This window comes from Octopus bimaculoides, chromosome 9 (genome assembly GCF_046866305.1).
Source record: "Octopus bimaculoides isolate indiv1 chromosome 9, ASM4686630v1, whole genome shotgun sequence".
NCBI lineage: Eukaryota > Metazoa > Mollusca > Cephalopoda > Octopoda > Octopodidae > Octopus > Octopus bimaculoides.
In genome coordinates, this window is record NC_142936.1 from 66,135,079 (window position 1) to 66,156,925 (window position 21,847).

Genomic DNA, 21,847 nt, shown 5'->3' on the forward strand with positions numbered 1-21,847 from the left:
CACACACAGACGCGCATTAATACTCGCCTGTGCACACACTCACACAGAAACACACACAGACACGCACACACACATACACACACCGATACGCATGTTCACACAAACACATAGACACACCGATACGCACGCTCTCTCTCTCTCTCTCTCTCTCTCTCTCTCTCTCTCTCTCTCTCACACACACACACACACAACAACACGCACGCACAAACAAATAATTTGCGTATATTGTATTCATCCAAAGCCGTACACTTGCATGTTTGCTGGTGTAAGCACACGGAGTTTTAACATTTACATACATCTCTACGAACCTACGTGTAACCATACGATCAAAAATAGGAATCGTTTTATATTAAAAAGCACTTCTGAGCGTGTATATACTATATGTGTGTAAGTATTAACTAAGTGCAAATTCAGGATTATTAACAACAACAACAACAACAACAACTACAATAATAATAATAATAATAATAATAATAATAATAATAATAATAATAATAATAATAATAATAATACTTTCTACTAAAAGCATAAAGCCTGAAATTTGTGGGGACTAGTAGATTACAAGTAGACTCCAGTGTTTCGATGGTACCAAATCTATTGACCCCGAAACGATGAAAAGCAAAATTAATCTCGGCGGAATTTATACTCAGAATGTGAAGACGGACAAAATATCGCTAAGCATTTCTTTATATATATATATATATATATATATATATATATATATATATATATATATGAAAGAAAGTTTGAAAATGCACTTATTTTTAAAAAATATTTATTTACTTAACCAGTTTCACTTTTTTAGAAAAAGATTATCAAAAGTCTTTGAGAATAATAAAAAATGTTAAAAAACAGTCTGAGTATTAAAATGCATATATACATTCTTTGATGATAAAATATATTTAAAGTATAAAGCTTTGTATGAACTTTGTAGTGTTACATACTGATTGTCATATTAAGGTGAAATTGTTAAAAACAGTGTTAAAAACAGTGTATGAAAATACACATATGGAAAAATACATATACATTTCCATATTCTCATACATATTCTTTGACAATCGAATAAAATTGAGAAGGAACTGACCTGGCCTTTTTCTCTTGTGTATATTGGAAGGAACAACATACAGATTCCAGTCGGGACACACTTTTGTCATAAAAAATAACTTCACCTGCGCATCAAAAAATTTACTTTATGCCATAAGGTGTGAAGGGTGCCACAAAGAATACATAGGGCAAACGAGCCTCACTCTCAGAGAAAGGATGACAGTCCACCGCCAACAATTGAGGGATCCCACCACAAGACAGATACCACTCAGTGGGCATTTAGATCTGTGTGCACAAAACAAGTCTCCCAAATTCCTAGTTTTCCCATTATACCAATGCTCAGACAACACCACTGACCAAACACGAATAAATAAGGAAAATAATCTTATTCAAAAATACAGACCACAGCTCAACATACTCTAACATAAGCCTCCTCCCCAGGTGCACGCCCAAAACAAAGACACACAGATACGCAAAATCACACACATCAATACAATGCAAACCTCTGACACGAACACACTTACACACATATATACACACACACACAATCACAGTATCTCCACTCCAGAGCACAAACCCACATACATTTCAAGAAAGAACACATGCGCATATATATACTTACAATACAATTGTAGCAACCACAACCAACACCCATACACACATATGTAAACAGGTACATGCACACACCTACACACCACTCCGGCAACCACAAATCATATTCACACACGCATATTTGCATACATATGTACACACACATACAAACACCATACGCCTGTTCCCCAGTAAAAATGTCACATACACACTCAAAAGAAAAACACACACAATACAATCCCAACAATCACAACAAACACCCACAAGCACACATGCACAGAAGCATGCACACACAATGACACACCTCCCCGACAAATACAAGCCACATAGACGCACTCACACAAACACACGCACACGTATACACACATATACTGTACTAACAATACAAACAAAACTAATCACTCACAATTACAGCGCACACACACATGTACACATATACACCAGGAAACTACACAAACCATACCCACGTACACACACATACAAACGCATACCCAGTACCAACATACACGGAACACACATGCACACACATACACCTCACCTGGATAAACCCAACGTACAAGGACACCTAATAAATACAACACACACATACATGCTCACACACACATACACCCTCATGCACACACATACAGTTGCTCCCTCACACACACACGCACCACAATGACAACTCAAACACAAACATATTTAGAGACACACACAAACTCACGTACACACATATAACACCCCCACCAACACACAACACAAATAAACATACGTACACATACAGACATACACATACATATGAACCATCACACACACATACGGTTGCTTACACACACACACACACACACCACAATGGGTATTTAAAACAACACACTCACTCAGACACAGAGAGAGACACACACACACTCACGTATACACACACTCCCACATTCACACAAAACACTCCCACGCACACACACAGATGCACACAGATGCACACATACATACACACACAGACGCACACACATGTACACACCCTCACACATACATACGGTTGCGCTCTCTCTCACACACACACATCACAAGGACGATTAAAACAACACATACATACTCAGAAAAATAGATATACGCACAGTCTCACGTACACACACCTAACATCCCCACCGACACAAAAACACACACAAACACACATACACACGCACTCACAAACGCACTCACGCACACACACGAACAAACACATATACACATACACACACATGCGCACACACAACACCCTAACAAATATTAATCGCACACATACACACTCACACAAACGTGCACACACATACACACACCATCCTACCATAGATAAAAAACACACACATACTCATATACACATGCCACACACGCACACATACAGACATAGGCATACACATACATATGAACCATCACACACATACGTTTGCTTACACACACACACACACACATACCACAAGGTATTTAAAACAACACACCCACTCAGACAGAGAGACACACACACACTCCCACACTCACACACTCCCACACTCACACAAAACACTCCCACGCACACACACAGATGCACACATACATACACACACATACGCACACATACGTACACACCCTCACACACACACACACACACCACAAAGACGATCAAAACAACACATACACACTCAGACAAAGAGATATACGCACAGTCTCACGTACACACACCTAACATCCCCACCGACACAAAAAACACTCAAACACACACTCATATACACATTCCACAATAAACTCTGGGACCAATAAAAACGTCACACACACACACACACACACACACACACACCCACACACACGGACACAAACACACATATATACACACACATAGAGATGTGCACAGAACCAGTCCCAAAAACCAGTGAACCATGACAGACTGTCACAGACCAACCAAAAATAAAAAAATCTTCTTTAACTCTTCTTCCCTCCCACCCCAGCTAGCCAGTCATACTGTCTCTTAAGACAGTGAAACATTCCTTCAATATACACAAGAGAAAAAGGCCAGGTCAGTTCCTTCTCAATTTTATTCGATTGTCAAAGAATATGTATGAGAATATGGAAATGTATATGTATTTTTCCATATGTGTATTTTCATACACTGTTTTTAACACTGTTTTTAACAATTTCACCTTAATATGACAATCAGTATGTAACACTACAAAGTTCATACAAAGCTTTATACTTTAAATATATTTTATCATCAAAGAATGTATATATGCATTTTAATACTCAGACTGTTTTTTAACATTTTTTATTATTCTCAAAGACTTTTGATAATCTTTTTCTAAAAAAGTGAAACTGGTTAAGTAAATAAATATTTTTTAAAAATAAGTGCATTTTCAAACTTTCTTTCATATATATTTCCACTCGTACGGTATTCCACAACTTTACTTTATTATATATATATATATATATACAAAACATTTCTGCCGGCATAAAATCAATGGTAGCCCTTTAACCCACAGGTGGATAGCCATTCACCAAAGCGGATCTGAAGACTTCTTCTCACTGTTCGCTATGAGCGTATATATATATATATATATATATATATATATATATATTATGTGGTAATACTTTAAAAAGTAGAATAGCACTCGAGAGTAAAGACTATCTTGAATTATTACAGTTACTTAGGGTTTCCTGGTCTAAATAATTATTTATTCCACCATTTTCTCGTCTATTGTTTAAACTTTACTTGCTTAAATAACAACTGGAAATACCAGAATAAATTATTGTTTCGATCAGGAGCCGCTGGTTACCTGTAATCGAAAGACATACCTTTTAATTTTAGATTATATATACACACACACACACACATATATATATATATATATATGTGCATGTGTATGTTAGTGTGTGTGTGTGTATAAAAACATATATACACACATCCAGCAATACACAAGCAGATACACACGCGCGCGTGCGCGTGTACATATACACATATATATTTATATATCTATATACACACACACATAAAATGTACGTTTGTGTATTAGTGTATTAGCTAATAAGTTGAAATGTTAAATTACTTTTGTCCATCATAAGTATCGTGGCCCGAGATACACTTGAGTGTAAATGGCGGAAGACATTTACCAACATCAAAGTCGAACTGAGTATCTGAAGTGTTTCGAAATAAGTCAATGAAATTTTGTTTTTCATTGCAGCACAAAGATCATATAGATGAGAGGCAAAGGACCACCCATTGAAGCAAAAGTATCCTTGTTCATATTTCCATTTATTTGTTCTAACCTTGAAACCCGTTGCTTAATAGTGCAACTATTGTAGGATTATAGTAAATTTAGACCATCATCAGAAGGTTCCTTACAAGATCTAATCTCGTTGGAAAATTTCAATTCCCGAATGTCTCATTACTTGTCTTTGTATTTTCAACATTAAATACAAACGCTGAATAGCAAATGCGCTCTACCGAACTAGAATACTATTGAGACCCTGCTTCAAAGAAATCTATTTGCTAACGCACTATTTATTCACCAAAGGCAACGATGCGTCTTTACTATTTTTTCTCACTGTTTAACGACCATCTTTTTTCTGCGAACGATCCAGAAAAATAAATCTTGATGAATACATCCATTCCTGATTTCTCGACGAGTACACAACTTGTGATAATTTTTTACCCCTGCACATTTACAGTTTCCAAATTATTTTCGTGTTAAAACAACCTATATTTATTGAACTTAATTTACTTTACTGATTTATATAGCGATTTACATCAAATGTTGTTGTTGTTGATGTCAACCACGATCTGATAAATTTTGTGAGGGAAGCTGTTTTATTGTTGGCTATTCAGACGCTTTCTATAGCATGGACTATGAAATCTCGTTACTTTAGACGGCTGGAAGTTATTTCTGACAAACGGAACAATGGTAGAGAAGCTTCATCATGTAACAAACAAGGTGTTTGTTGTTATTTTGGAATTTTTTGAAATTAATTATTGAGTTAAAATTGATCACTGATACATTCATGGATGAGTGTTTAATAAGCGCATTTTCAAATTGAGATATCCCGGGGTTTATTCCATTCTGTCGCCTGTCGGCAAGGGAATTTACTGTAGATTATAGGCAATCTAAGTCTTGTGACCGTAGTTGGTCATATGGGAACTGTATAGAAACCCGTCAAATGGAGGCTAGCCTGTATCTATAATAAAACTTTGCAGTGTTGTTGCATCTGTGTCGTGTCAGATTCTACGTATTTGTTTAAATATTCGGAAGTGTTCTCACTCTCATCAAAACACCGCAGCTCGCATAAGGTCTATATGCGGTACAGTGGTTTAATATCACGTTTTGAAGTATATTGTTTACTGTATTTACTGACGTCCTGTTATTTTCTGAGTTAAAATCCTAGCACATGGGCATATGGAGGATCTATGTTTTCTTGAAACTCCTGTCACCGTCTGTCAAATATGATGCTGTCATCTTATGTTGGAGACATAGGATATTGTAGTTTTACAAAGAAGAAATTTTTGTGGCGGAATGAATATGTCAGCTAGGTCAGAGCTGACAAGAAATAACACTGGCAGGGGATTCCTACAGGGTTGACTAAGTTCTCCCTCTCACTTAAGATGACACCAATATCTATCATGTTTCTAATGGATTTGATTGTAATAAATGAGAAAATTCTGCTCATAATATCTGTAATCGTGTATTAACGTTAGAAATTTAAGTATGCTTTACTTTCATATTTAATGGTTTTGGAGTATTAAATACGTTAATACTGATCTTATGATACTGATCTTATAATAAAAGTGCGTCACTGAGTAAATTGCCCTGGCCTTTGTGTCATGTTCTTTTATTTTACGATGTATTTTTATTGCATCTGTACGTTTTCATTGGTTACTCTTCATTATTTTCGGTTCCGTTTATGAATTATAGTTGTAGATATTTAGATACAAATAACCAAATAGTTAAGCAATAACGATTACTGATAAAGGCACATAAAAAGAGATTCTGCATTTGATCCTTCCGGGGCCGTTGGAATCGACTGCTGTATTCATCTGATATTTTTCTATGGACCTGATTCTTGTAATATGAAAAGTGAGGTCGACGTATTTGAATTCAGAATATAAACAGATAAAAAAAATAATGGCGCCAAGTGTTTTATCTGGTGTTGAACTGATTCATTCGCTTCACCATCTTGATAATTTGAAATTATAACAGAGCCTATAAAGTCCATAGATATACAGTTTCTGTAATAAATTCTTGCATGAAACGTTTGTATGAGGTTACTAACTAGCTTATAAATACAATACGAGAATTACAAGAATCTACCAGGATTACAATTATGCGATTATTATCTCATAGCCATTGAGAGGATTAAATTTATCCAAGCCTCTGATTGTAACAAATACTGTAAAATCACAAATACCGTGTAGAATGCAACTGAAAGAGAATGGAATATTCCGTTTGAGATCCCTGCATTCACTGAAGGGTATCGAATTGCTAAACAAGGCGAGATAATTAGATATTCCCCTTAGAAAGCTCACACGTTACAAGCTAGTTTCTCTTTACCGATGCATGTAGTTCAAAGGATGTATCTTAAGACAACATCAGTTGCTACAGTGTCTGTGCAAGCGATCTGGTTGTACAGATTTTTGAAGCCGAAGCATTGATAACATTTTTGTTGTGCTTTCCGTGATTCTGATCTTTTATAATTTCTGTTTTTCATCGCTGTCTTCTAAACCAAATATTCCATGTGAGCCTCTGTGTACCACAAGGTCATTTTCACATGGTATTGCAACCGTGCAATTTACATCATCAGCATTTCTCGGGAGTAAGATTAAGATCGAGCAAAACACCTGCATTTTAATTGTAAAGTTACGCTTAATGAGGCGTGAAATTTCCCCAGAAACAAACTGTTTCGGTTAGACACCATTAACGCTTCTCCATATTGTGCCAAAAACAGAAAAAAAAACTCAGGAACGTTAAAGAAAGTGAAACAGTGAAAAAGAATGAAAAAAAAAATGTCTACACATAAAACGAAAATAATTTGTATCAGTCTCGTTAAATAGCATGCAGGGACGGTTTCAGCTGGAGCAAACAGTCGATGAGATATCAATCTCATCGGCTGCGGAAGGAATCAGATATTAAGTTCTTAATTTCTTGATTTCCTTTATTAAGTAAGATATTTAGATTATATGTTGGAACAGACATGAATGTGTGGTTAAGAAGCTTTCTTTTCAATGTGGTTTCTGGTTCAGGCCACTTCGCACAATTCTTTTCTACTATAGCTTCCGACCGACTTATGACTTGCGAAAGAATTTAGTAAACGGAAACTGCGTGGCTGTGTGGTAAGAAGTTTTCTTCCCAACCACATGGTTCGGTGTTTATTTCTACTGCGTGGCAACTCGGGCAAGTGTTTTCTACTATAGTTTCAGGCTGACTAACGCATTGTGAGTGGATTTGCTAGGCAGAAACTGAAGAAACCCACCGTATATCTATCTATCTATCTATCTATCTATCTATCTATCTATCTATCTATCTATCTATCTATCTATCTATCTATCTATGCGGGTAATAACAAAATATATTAAGGCTCAGGCTATGTAGGTGTCAAAATGTATTGCTATATACAAAAATATTTACAACATTAATTTACAGTGAATAGTATACATGATCTGATTTTTGCAAACATCTCATAGTTCGTCCTGTGGTATTTCTTCTGCGGATTACTTTGTTCGTAGCAGAATATATAATGTCTAGTGCTTTAATAATGCTCTTAAGATGAAATCTCTTGGAGAGCACATTTAGAAAATCTCGATATTTATATTTCAACAGAATACATAATTAATTATGTCCCGGAAGTGTGCATCTAAGAAAAACAACTGTGCCTATAACATGAGACGTTCGTGGATAACTCCAAATGGCGCACTTAAACACTGTGGCCAAATACTTGGAAGCTCCAAGGCGTCAGAAGACAAAGTAATGTTCTTATTGTTACTGCTCACTTCCTAAGAAGAAACAGTGTCAACTGGAAAGTAACTGAATCTCTTAAAACTCTTTCAGACTGAAACATTGCAAATTTAGTGGAATCTAATTCTCATACTCCGGTCCCCCTTCCTGTACAACATATCATTGTTAATCGTAAATAATACCTATAGTAAAACGTTCAAGTTGCTGTTACCTAAGCAAAAGAAAACAACAATAACGTAAATTATAATAGTTTTTGTAATAACCCTTTCTATTATGTGCACTTGGCTTGTTTAGAGGCGGGAGATGGTAAGTCGAGTATATTGACTCCGGTGCCCAACCGGTACCTATTTCATCGGCCGCGAAACGGTAAAAGGTAAGTCGACCTCGGCGGAATTTGAACTCAGAACGTAATGACAGACTGCTGCTAAGCATTTCTCCTGGAGTGTTAACTGTTCTATCAGCTCGCTTACTACTACTACTACTACTACTACTACTACTACTACTACTACTACTACTACTACTGCTGCTGCTGCTGCTGTTGCTGCGGCTGCTGCTGCTGCTGCTACTACTACTATTACTACTACTACTACTACTACTACTACTACTACTACTACTACTACTACTACTACTACTACTACTACTAATAATAATAATAATAATAATCATTATGATATTAATAATACTTTTCTAATTTTGACTCAGCACCAATAATTTTGAGAGGGAGGGGTAAAGATTGTTACATTGACCGCAGTACTTTACTGGTTCATTATCTTATTGACTCCTAAAGGATGAAAAGCCAAAGTGAACTCGGAAGTGTTTGAAGTTAAAACGTAAAGAATCACGAAGAAATGATGCTCAGCTTTTAGTCCGACGTGTCATTGAGTCTGCGAAAGCATTGGGAAAACAGTTTTAGTAGAAGATGAATATAATCGGTTGGACTAACCACAGTATATTACTGATAGATGTATTATCAAATTCTGGGTCATTAAAGTAAGAAAAAAAAGTTATATTTGAATAGGATGAAATATATATATCGCATGACTTTTCAACCAACAGTGTAGCATTTACCGCAACTAACCGACGCCGTTGTTAATTAATTAAATTGTAAAAACAAAACAATCTGTAAATTAAGTTTCATCACAGAAACCATTGATCAACGATTATAAATTATGTGAGCTAAAACCTATTCGAGGTTATCTGAACTGATGATACAAATAACTTCCGAACGTGCTACCAAATAGAATAGCGTAAATTGTTTGAAAGGAAAAGGTTAACTTACTCTAACACCAAAATGAATAATAATATTATCTCATAAACTGGAGAATGCGGTAGAGCAAAAGGTCAAATTTTCAGCAAAACAAGTGAAGGCTTTCGATACCAGATTGTTCTCAAATTGATTAATATTTCCATGAAGGCTCCAATTAAAATTTAGGAAATTTTAGTTTTTTCATATCAAAAATATGTATAAAAATATGTATAATTCCCTGTTATGCGATTTAGCTCACAAACAAGCGAGAAGCTTCTATCTCCTCTTTAAACCATCGAGAAATATTGTCTTGCCCTTCTTCAAATCATACCCTATATTTTTTGAAACAGAATGACTCGTCTGGCGTTAAGTCATTACAAAAAGCATTTAGTATCCTATAGCTTATCTTTTATCTTTTACTTGTATCAGTCATTTAAGTGCGGCCATGCTGGGGCACCACCTGAAATGATTTAGTTGAACAAATATTCCTCACTAGTTATTTTTAAAGCGTGGCACTTATTCTATCGAAACCTTTACCATACCGCTGAGTAACGTGGACGTATGCAAACGAACGCTGGTTGTCAAGCGGTAGTGCGTCATAAATATAAAACAAACACATACATACATACATACATACATACATACATAATTATTGAGGCATTGGGATAGGTAACACACTGCCTAAATACCAATCTTCAGAAATTAGGCTTCTCAAAGCCAGAAAAGAGAAAACTGATTCGAAGTCTACAGAGCCAGGCCATGACTGGAACTGTAAAAATCTGTAAAACCTTACCGAAATTTATCATTTCTGTATAAATGAGCATGTCTAGCTCCGCAAATATATGCATGAGAAGACATACATAAAACAAAACATACAAATCAGCACATATGCATACATACATACATACATACATATATGCACGCATGCAGACATACATAATGTGCAAGAATACCCTGTGTTTGATGCTGAAATTCCACTGAAAGATCCTTCAATCTACTTTAGAAACCGGCTCTTTCTCTATTGGAAAGATAACTTGAAATAAAACTGAATAATGAATTGCACACACACACACACACACACACACACATACATACATACATACATACATACATACATACAGGCCTGAGGATGTCGTAGAAAACACGTGTTGCCCAATGTGCCATGCAATAAGACTGAACCCCCCAAAATATGATTTAGAAGAAAGTTTCTGAACCACACAACCACGTCTGTGCCTCATCTTTTTACTTATTTCCCATTCCAACTATTTCTATTATATTGGTTGTTGTTTTGTGATTGGAAGTAGTAATCAGTGACTGAAAGGAATTTTCCTGGAACATAGTCTTCATTCTTACTTCCATTATCATTTTGAGCCATTTCAACCTTTTATCATGTTTAATGGGAATAAAAGTACTAAAGTATGATCATCAGCTATTCTAGTTTCTCCAACTTCATGAATATCAGCCGTATCATACACGAAAGGAAAAGTATATTGGCTTAGATACAAATAACAGAGTTAGGTAAAATTCAATCAGAATTCTTTGAGAATAACTTATTATAAAGTGTGAAAAAAAACTGTTTCACTTATCAAAATTATAGATCTACTCATATTGACATTGAGTTGCAATGGGAAAAGAGACTCTAAAAGAGACTCTATTTTGAATGTAGAATATCTAAATTCAGCTGCGATATTATATCCATCGAATATGAAAGAAATACATATTTAATATGCTGATATGAAGAGTAGGAAGCTGTAAGATGTGCATTATATGAATATTTATAATCTCTTTATCAGCGTTGCAATAATGACACCATTATGTCATGGAAAGTATGAACGATGAAGAGAAAAATCGTGTGTAAATATGAATCTAAGAATTAATACTTTATCTATCTATCTATCTATCTATCTATCTATCTATCTATCTATCTATCTATCTATCCCTCTATGTATATATATATATATATATATATATATATATATATATGTATACATATTGTATACCTTCCAATCTATGTATGTTTGTATCTCTCTCTCTCTCTCTCTCTCTCTCTCTCTCTCTCTATCTATCTATCTATATATCTATCTATCCATCTATCCATCTATCCATCTATCCATCTCTCTCTCTCTCTATCTATCTATCTATCTATCTATCTATCTATCTATCTATCTATCTATCTATCTATCTATCTATCTATCTATCTAACAGTTTTACGTATTATTTTTTTGATGGCTGACTAGTCTCTGCGCAGGAATACATCTTTAACTGTCCTTCATGGCGAAAACCGAACGATAACAAACGTAGATAAAAAAAAGTCATCGGAAGGACAGTCACTATTGGCTAACCGGAACTCACATCAGTGATGCGTAAAATACCTTATATATAATGCAGTGTCCTCCTTAGTCGTACAGCAGGAGATATTACTTACAGACAGTTTTCTCTTCAAAAAGAACGTAAGTGATGTGAAAAAGTTTCAAAGGGGACTTTATTAATGTTCATATATACGTACCAATGTTTGCTTACGCATTCAATCGCACATTCACATGTGCATACATTCATGTAGTTACTTGCACACGTCTGAACAAATAGGAGGGAGTTAGCTAGGTAGATAAGCTGTGCTCGGGCTTATCTACCTATTTTTAGGAGTAGGTTGACGTATTGGTGAACTGTCAACGGCATTGGAGAATGGAAGCCATTTGAATATTGGAAAAGAGTTACATGTGTCATAATGATTTGCACCGGGTATCAAAATGCCAACATCATGACTGCTCTTCAGCGCTCTATGAACGCTGTACAGGTGTTCGTGTAATATGTGACACGAACACCTGCAACAGAGACTACGAAGCCGTGACCAGCAGGAAAGATGGCCCTGAAGCGTGTCTCCTGTAAAGGTGACATAATGCTACCCCACGTTTTTAAACTGGACCTTAGGCTGGATTCAGATGGCTATCTGTAATTTCTGAAGAGTGTGGTCAAATCCTGGCCGGGGAAGGTTCCTCCTGAAACGCATATGCGGTTTCTTGCCATCAGAAGTGGCTGTCGAAGAATTTCTATTATTTCATCAGCCCCAATTTCTACCCTACTCCTAATCTCCACGCGTGTAATCTCTTGGATTACTATATGTGGTTGAGAAAGACACTAACTGCTCTACTTGCAACACCAAGGCATAGATGGTGGCTAGGTCCAAGGAGCTGTTCGAAGATCTTCCCAAGGACAGAGTAAGGGACATATGTGCCTCGTTCCGGATGAGACCAATGAAGATCGAAATCACGTGAGCTGGGGCCCCCCTCGAGGCTGGAGTTGGTGGGCATTAATTTCCCCGCGAGCGATAGAAACAAGGGCGCATTTTGCACTAAAATCTTATATGTAAGTTTCTCTCAGGGCCTCTACCGCAGTAAAGTGCGGTCCAACAGAACATCGAAGTTTAAGTGGGAATAAATATTACATATCTCTCTATCCCTGTATGCAAAGACAGGAGAGGTACGCAGTGATATATGTATGGAAGATACTGGAGGGGCTGGCACCAAATCTCGGAATTAAGTGTTATGCCAGACCTTGAAATGGACGTCAGTGCACTGTTCTAAAAGCCCCAATTTTCTCATCTAGGGCGAGGACCACGTACTGCAATAGCTTGAGATTCTAGGGCTCACTGCTATTTAGCTCCTTGCCAAAATATCTGAGGGATTTCCATGGAGTGGGAGTAGATGTTTTCAAGAAACAACTTAACCTCATACTTTCCAAGATCTCAGATGAACCAATATCAAGGCAGGAAACTCAAAAGAGAGCAGTGATATCGAACACTTTCCTTCAACAGAAGCCTAACCCATAGAATTGGCCAGTTAAAAGGTAATTACAATGGCGCTGCCCCATATATATACATAGGCCCGGTTTCCTGGTTGCTATGGCGTATATGATCCCCCCAGCTGGACGAGACGCCAGTCCATCGCAGCATTACTCAAGAAACAGGAAGAAAGAGTGAGAGAAAGTTAGGGCGAAAGAGTACAACAGGGTTCGCCACCATTCCCTGCCGGAGCCTCGTGGAGCTTTAGGTGCTTTCGCTCAATAAACACACACAACGCCCGATCTGGGAATCGAAACCGCTATTCCGCTGCCCTAACCACTGGGCCATTGTGCCCCCACATACATGCATACATACATACATACATACATACATACATACATACATACATACATACACACATATATATATATATATATATCTCATAGCAAAAGAGGAATGATTTATCTGGCTCTACCTACCAGATAATCCAATCGTCTATATATACTATATTTTTTTACGCCACACTTAAGGTTCCATTCATCTTTGGATACTATTGGTGTTGCGGATTACAAAGCAGTTAAGTTCCCTTCATTGATTCACTCTGTGCTATGATAATGGATTACTTAACTGTCTGATTTGCGTCATTCTGTCTGGCTAATAATCGTGGCGTGTTTGATAAGCTTTGATCATAAATGGACTTCTCTCTCTCTCTCTCTCTCTCTCTCTCTCTCTCTCTCTCTCTCTATATATATATATATATATATATATATATATATATATATATATATATATATGTATGTACGTATGTATGTGTGCATGGGTGTGTGTGTGTCTGCACATAAATATATATACATACATACATACATATATATATATATATATATATATATATATATATATATATATATATATATATATATGTTTATATGTGTACATGTGTATACACTTGCATACCAACCCACGCTGACTTACACATACCTGTGCCCAGACGCATACACATAGAGATATTTATATATATATACACATTGCAACAATTATGAGTATATTCCAATAATTATGGGATTACAAACTTGTTGGGATTACTTATCGATTGAGTTGTATGGCTTTTTTGCTCTCTATACATACATGTATGTGTGTATATACATATGTATATATATGCGCTAATGTGAGTGTGTGAGCATATGTATGTATATATATGTGCATATATATATGTGTGTATATATATATATATATATATATATATATATATATATATATATATATATATATATATAGGTATGTCTATCTATCTATCTATCTATCTATCTATCTATCTATCTATCTACATGTCTGTCTGTCTGTCTGTCTGTCTGTCTGTCTGTCTGTCTATATTACAGCAGTAACAATTGTAAGGACATTCCAATAATTATAGGATTAGAGGCCTATTGGTATTATCTATTAATTCGGCTCTATGACTTCTTGCTTTCTAGTAGCATTGATAGAATGCCAGCGGATAAAAATACCGTCGTTTTGCTTCTTCAGACGTTAATACTCCAAAACCTCAAGTGAACATATTTTGTTAAATTTCTCTTAACGCGATCTCTGTAGCTGTGCAAATATTACGTGTAAAATAAATACTTTGTGTCTTTCTCTCATTCTGCTTCGCTTCTCTCTTTCGTTCGATAAAAATCTAAGTAGAATAACTTTGTATGTTGCCTAGAATTTTAAGATCTTATTTAGAAATTTTACTTGGAAAATATGGATTTCGATTTTTGGCTGATAGCCATACAAACGGTAAGGTTTAGAGGCGACAAAATTTAATAATATTTTCCCGGTATTTTATTTTATTGATTCTGGAAGAATCAAGATAATGAAGTAAAGTCTGATCTATATAATATAAACTAAAATTTGACTGAGGAGAGATATGAACTCAGAAAGTACAGGCTCACAACTTAATACTGAAAAACATTTTGCCCGTCGCTATTATGATCTGCAATATATAACAACCTTTGCTATTTAAGATGTTAATTTCCTGTTGATATTTACAATGAATATTTACCATGCAACATAAATATGAATATCTATTTGTAACTTTGAGTGAAGTATTCGCGTCATTACTATCTCATCTTAATTCAATTGTCTTAGATATTATTGGTTCCAAGTTTTGTCACATGGCCAGCAATTTTCAGTTTAGGGGCTAAGTCGATCACATTGACCCCCACAGTTAAACTGCTGTTACTAATTTGATTTATAAGGCAAAAGTCGACCTCTGCGGAATTTGAACCCAGAACGTAAAGACGATGAAATGCCACCAAGCATTTTTCCCGGCGTACTAACAATTCTGCCAGCTCGCTGCTCGAGTCTTAGATATTATTGAATGCACTATTCTTTTAAGATGGAAAAATGCTGTTTAAGCGTAACTTAGCATCTATTTCTAGCAGGCTAAATGACGAGGTACACGTAGTAATTTTGCTTGATAATATCTGATAGTATGACAGAATTCAAATGAATGTTTCCACCTTTTATTAATTGAAGACATGTTTACACCGAAATATAGTCCGATTCCGTTTATATAATACTTCTGCCCTTCCTTGTGCCTCAACTCTTCAAAGAGTTGTAGGGTTGCCATTCTGACAAACAGCGTGTCTTGGATATCTATAAAAGAGCGGAGCTGATTCCCCCACAAAGATGAAGATAGCCAATATTTCCGCAGATCGAAAAAGAAATCTTAAAAAAAAAGGGGAAATGGACCTTAGTGTGGGATTTCTGCTTTATTTACAGATACATAAAAAATAAATGTTAAACTTGATTTTCTCCGAAATTTGAACTAAGAGTGAAAAGATTCGAAGAGAAAATTGCTTAGGTTGTATATTACGTCTCCGTAAATAAAACAGAGTAACACTATACAGGTATTCAGATAATAGAAAAGTGCTTTTTGCGTTGTTTTTTTAGTTTCTTTTAGACTATACAGGAGCACCGCGACAGATTCCATCGATATATATATATCATGTTATATTTTTCTTTGTTTATGTTGTCCACTTCAGAAATTATTGGTCACACAGTTTGAATTTATCAAATAATGAGGCTTGATGATTGCTTTAGAGTGATTTATTATATCCATCATCAATAAATCTATACGCAGTTTTGCATTTCTTCGTCATTTTCAAGATATATATGTTTGCCAAGAATAAAAATCGTGACTAATCAATACACCTACAGTATTGATTTGCAGAATTTTTGTAAAAATGTATCCGTTAATATGATATGAAACATATGTTTTAATATGAATTTCTCGATTTTTGTACAAAAACATTATAAAACATTCGTGATTATATTCGTGTTTATCATTTTTAGGCGATATCAAACGAGAACATATATTGTAAGGTATCGTTTTCATTAAATTCAATCTATTGCTAATGTATGTACTGTAGCTCTTAAATCATCATAGGTTTCATTTTCTAAAGAATATGCAACGTAAGACATATATCTTTTAATTTCCATGAGTTGGAACTTGAATAATGATTTAGTAATTTTCACTCTTTAAGCAGGGATTTTGTAGCCATAAAATCGTCACCACATATTTTTCAAATAATAAACTTCTAAAAACCATACATTAGTAAAAACGTTATGCTGTGTTGAAAATCTAAAACATATGAAATCAACTTACGCTCCATAGACATTTCTAAATGTAGACAGTGCTATTTTTATCAATATCAATTTCTAGTTACAACCAGTAAGTTTCATCTATATCTACGTCTTTTATTTCATGAGCCACCTGCTTAAGATAGCATCGAAACTGCCCTCAAATCACACATAACTATTTAAAAAGAAAGTACAATTTGTGTCATGACGTCCTAGAAACACTGTTCCAATAATATTCGAGAGGATCATGACCAGAATTTCGTTGGCTACGTTTGCTCTGTAAAGGCTCCCTTAGAACTAAACAAAAAAGGCAATAGAAACTCGATTCCTTATTCGAGGAAGGACTATGGTTGACAAAGGCTCTGAGCACTCATCTTCCTCAGACAAGAAACAAACGCTTTCTCATTATTTAGTGTTGCTTTAACTAAGTCAGTCTTAGCTCGTTTTATATATTTTTTATTTTCAGTTCCTATAATAGATTCTTTCGGCATTCATTATACGTACGCTTTCATCATATATTAGTATAAAACTTCAATATTTATACATTCATTTTTTCATCATCCATTTATATGACATGTCCACTCTACAATCTATGCGAATATTCACATTATTTTAATGTCTCTTCCTTTATACATATTTATATCTTACTACTTTGATTTTAAAACAGACATATTCACGCAAGGAGACACATACACAAAACCACACACACTCACACCGCACCTGTGCACGCGCGCGTACCTAATCATTGTGTTATATATATATATATTCTTATTTATGCTGAGGGTCAAAAACATAAAGCACAGATATATGACATTTGTGTTTTGTTAGAAGTGTTTGGAATCTAATATATATTGATATATGAGAGAGAAAGATAGAGAAAGAGAGAGAACACAGCGTGAAGCGAGGTTTGAGATAGCCAGTTCATTGTATACCTCAACAGATTTGAAAGTAATAAGATATCTCCAGACTGTACACATAATACAGATCGTATTCAAAGATAAGCTTTCGAAGATAACAGCTGTCATGCACGAAGGGTGGACAAATTTGAAATTATCAAGGAAGAATTTGTAAATGCATCGGTGATTCGAAATTAGTTCGTTTTTCTTTACTATTGGGTTTCAATACTGGATGATGTAGAGTTTCTCTATGAATCAGAGACGATATGATTTTACCTCATTCTTAAATGTCTGTGCTTTATCTAATAAAGGCAGTCAGATATAAGTAGATCTCTCATCTATCTCAGGTTTTCCAAATATGCTTTCAAAAGGCTGTAATATTTCTCTGGTTGCAACGACAGAAGGAGATTGTTTGCTGGCGGAATTAATCTCAAATGAGCGGTCTGTAATACCTATGTAACTTGTTGATGTATTGTTTATGGAAAATCAACCTGGCTTACAATGATTTCTCTTCTATATTCTCCATTGAGTATGGAAAGCTTTATGTTTCAGCAATGGAAGGCCAGCTACCTTTCCTCTGTGTTTCGTTGAAGCCGTTGAACTCCATGGTATCTGATATGTTTCCGGCTCGCCTTAGCTCACCTTAATGCTTGAATTAGTAGTCGTTTGGCAAATATTTAATGATTAGAAAGAAAAAATAGCCTAAAACGCCGAATATTCATCCCAATATTGTAAGATACATCAATTTTTCTTTGAGTCTTCGGGTGATTGCCAAAGACTTACGACTTACAATGATCAGGGGAGTTGGGAAAGAAAGCGAGCTTAGAGATTCGTTGTTGTGATTTCTGTGAACTGGCAAAGAGGTGATGAAGGGTGATTGTAGTATGGACAGGCGTATCGCGTACTGTGAAAAAGGGTTGACTGGCAAAGTCGTACTTCTTGATTAGGGAATGCAAATAGAGGGTGGGGTTATAAGGTAATCATGTATATATGTATACATACATATCTATATATCAACATACATTACTGGATATATAAATCCCTATCTATCTATCTATCTATCTATCTATCTATCTATCTATCTATCTATCTATCTATCTATCTATCCATCCATCCATCCATCCATCCATCCATCCATCCATCCATCCATCCGTACTTACATATATTCATACGTACGTACATACATACATATATACATACATGCATGCATACATACGTACGTACATACATAGCGGAATGCCCCAGTGAAAACTTCAATAAAATGTAAACGCAATAGAGCTGATATAATAATTTGGGATAGAAAAAAGAAACTGGCTTGCAAAGAATAAGTCCTGCGGTCGATTTGTTCGACTAAAGGCAGTGCTCCAGCATTGTCGCAGTCGAATTATTGAAATAAGTAAAAGAGTAAAAGATTATACATACATACATACATACGTACACACAAGAATACCCTGTTGCTGATGTTGAAATTCCAATGAAGGTGCCTTGAATCTGGATTAGAAACCGGAACTTTTTGTATTGGTAAGTTATCTTGAAATGAAACTGAATAACGACATACATACATGTAGATGCATACATATATACATACATACATACATACATACATACAAACACACACACGCACGCACGCACACTCACGCATACACACATCAGTGATGCTTGTTAGGCAGCAAAACAGTTACCTTTGCTAAATTTGAGGTTAAATTTCGGTTTAAAAGACAATTATCATTTTAAGACAATCATCATTAAATTATAAAAGAATATAAAGTACAGATCCAACTGGCCAATCACCAGTTAAGTACTGTCATAAGTAGCATTACTAGTAACGTTAAGTAACATAATGTTTGGCATTAAATGTTACATACAGAACGTTAAATGAAAGAATCAATCAACTTATAAACTGCTGTCAACTTGCTTTGTTCACTGTTACATATTATTAGTTCGTGTTATTGCGTGGTAAACCAACACTACTTCACCTTTAACTTTGGCACAAAATTTATCGGTTATATGATGAGATTATTTAGCGAAATGCTGATATTCATCTCGTGAAATATTCGACATGAATACTGAATTTCTGCAGAAGTTTTAAAGCAGCTGTTTGATGCTTCTTTCTTATTTGTGTGTGCATGTGTGTATATATACACACATGCACACACAGACTCACACTCACACATCTATCTATCTATCTATCTATCTATCTATCTATCTATCTATCTATATTTTAGAGAATGTTCTTGATAAGGGTTCATAGAGCAGAGTCGAAAAATAATAGCTACTTACAGAGGAAGAGCGGTTCGGAGAATTAGTGACGATAAGGTGACTAGGACTGTCGAATTTGTAGATCTCAAAAGGAAAATTGTAGTCGGAGACCTTACTTATGTTGCTGATAGCAGCCGGGGATGGATTAAACTTAGAGAAGATGATTTCGTCATGTAGGATTGGGAGCACATAACTGATTGTGGCCGGTGACGTCTTTAAGTAACTTTAAAACATAGGGTTGTTCAATTGGTGGAGTGTTACAGGCTTGTAGTGGCAGGCTCGCCAGACCACCACTGCAGCCCTCTTGTCAGCCGATTATGGAGTTCTCAAAGAACGTCAGCTTCCAAAGTTTGAAGGCTTAATCTCTTATGCTGTTTACTTTGTTTAATTACAAAAGCTTAAATATTATTTTCAAGTTTGGTTTCAAATTTTGATGAGTTGGTGTAGTCTTTTACATCGATCTCAATGTTCAACGAGTACTTTTTCTTTATCGACTGCAAAAGAAATGAAAGACAAATTCCACCTTGCCGGAATTTTGAACACAGAATGCAAAAACGGATGAAATGCCACTAAGTATTTAGCTCGGCGTGTTAAGGATTATGTCAGCTCGCTGCCTTACAAAAGCTTTAATATTAGCCGGTCAGCAGAATGGTATGAATCTTTGACCAAAACGGTAATGATTTTGGAGGATGATAAAAATCATACGCATATGTAAACACAAATACATATATACATACATGCATAAACATATATCATTGTATGGATCAGACTCTCGGATGTTATACACCGCTGATCACAATGCCCTTCCTCGCATTGACGTGGGTTTCGAATGATACCACCTCGCTGCTAATGCGTGCTAGCTAAGTGCACTCAGAAACAGAAGGCTGCTCCAGTCCACTTATAATTTACAGGTAAGTAAACCGGATCAAAGTGAAACGGCGTGTTTTGCTCAAGAACACAACGCCCCTCCAGTCTGGATATCGAAACCACAATCTTACGATTGTGATTGCAACACACTAAGCATTAAGCTGCGTGGCAAGTGGTGTCGTGTGCATGCACACACTCATACACACATGTATACATATATATATAAATATATCTATATATATCTTTAAAATTATGTATGTGCAGCATGTGTATATATTGCTGTATATGTTGTTGTATATGTATGTATATATGTATGTATGTATGTATGTATGCATGTATGTACGCACGTATGCTGTATATATATATATATATATATATATATATATATATATATATATATATATATATTTATGTATATATATGCGTGGATTTGTGTCTATGTGTATGAGTGTGTGTGAAAACAGAAAAAGTAAACTTCAAACCTTCTGTAAACATATGCATATGAGTATAAATATATCTCTTTAAAATATATCATACCATATTTACACATGTATACAATAATGTCGAAATGAGATTGAAAATACAAGAATGTATAACGCTTTGTTCTCCAAAAACTAAAAAA

The 21,847-nt window shown here is 35.4% G+C and overlaps 1 protein-coding gene across 18 annotated transcripts in view; it reads right to left on the bottom strand.

Annotated features, from left to right (window-relative positions):
* Positions 1-21,847, bottom strand: part of LOC106879147 (voltage-gated inwardly rectifying potassium channel KCNH7) — a 661,705-nt gene that overhangs the window by 334,055 nt on the left and 305,803 nt on the right. The window lies entirely within an intron of this gene.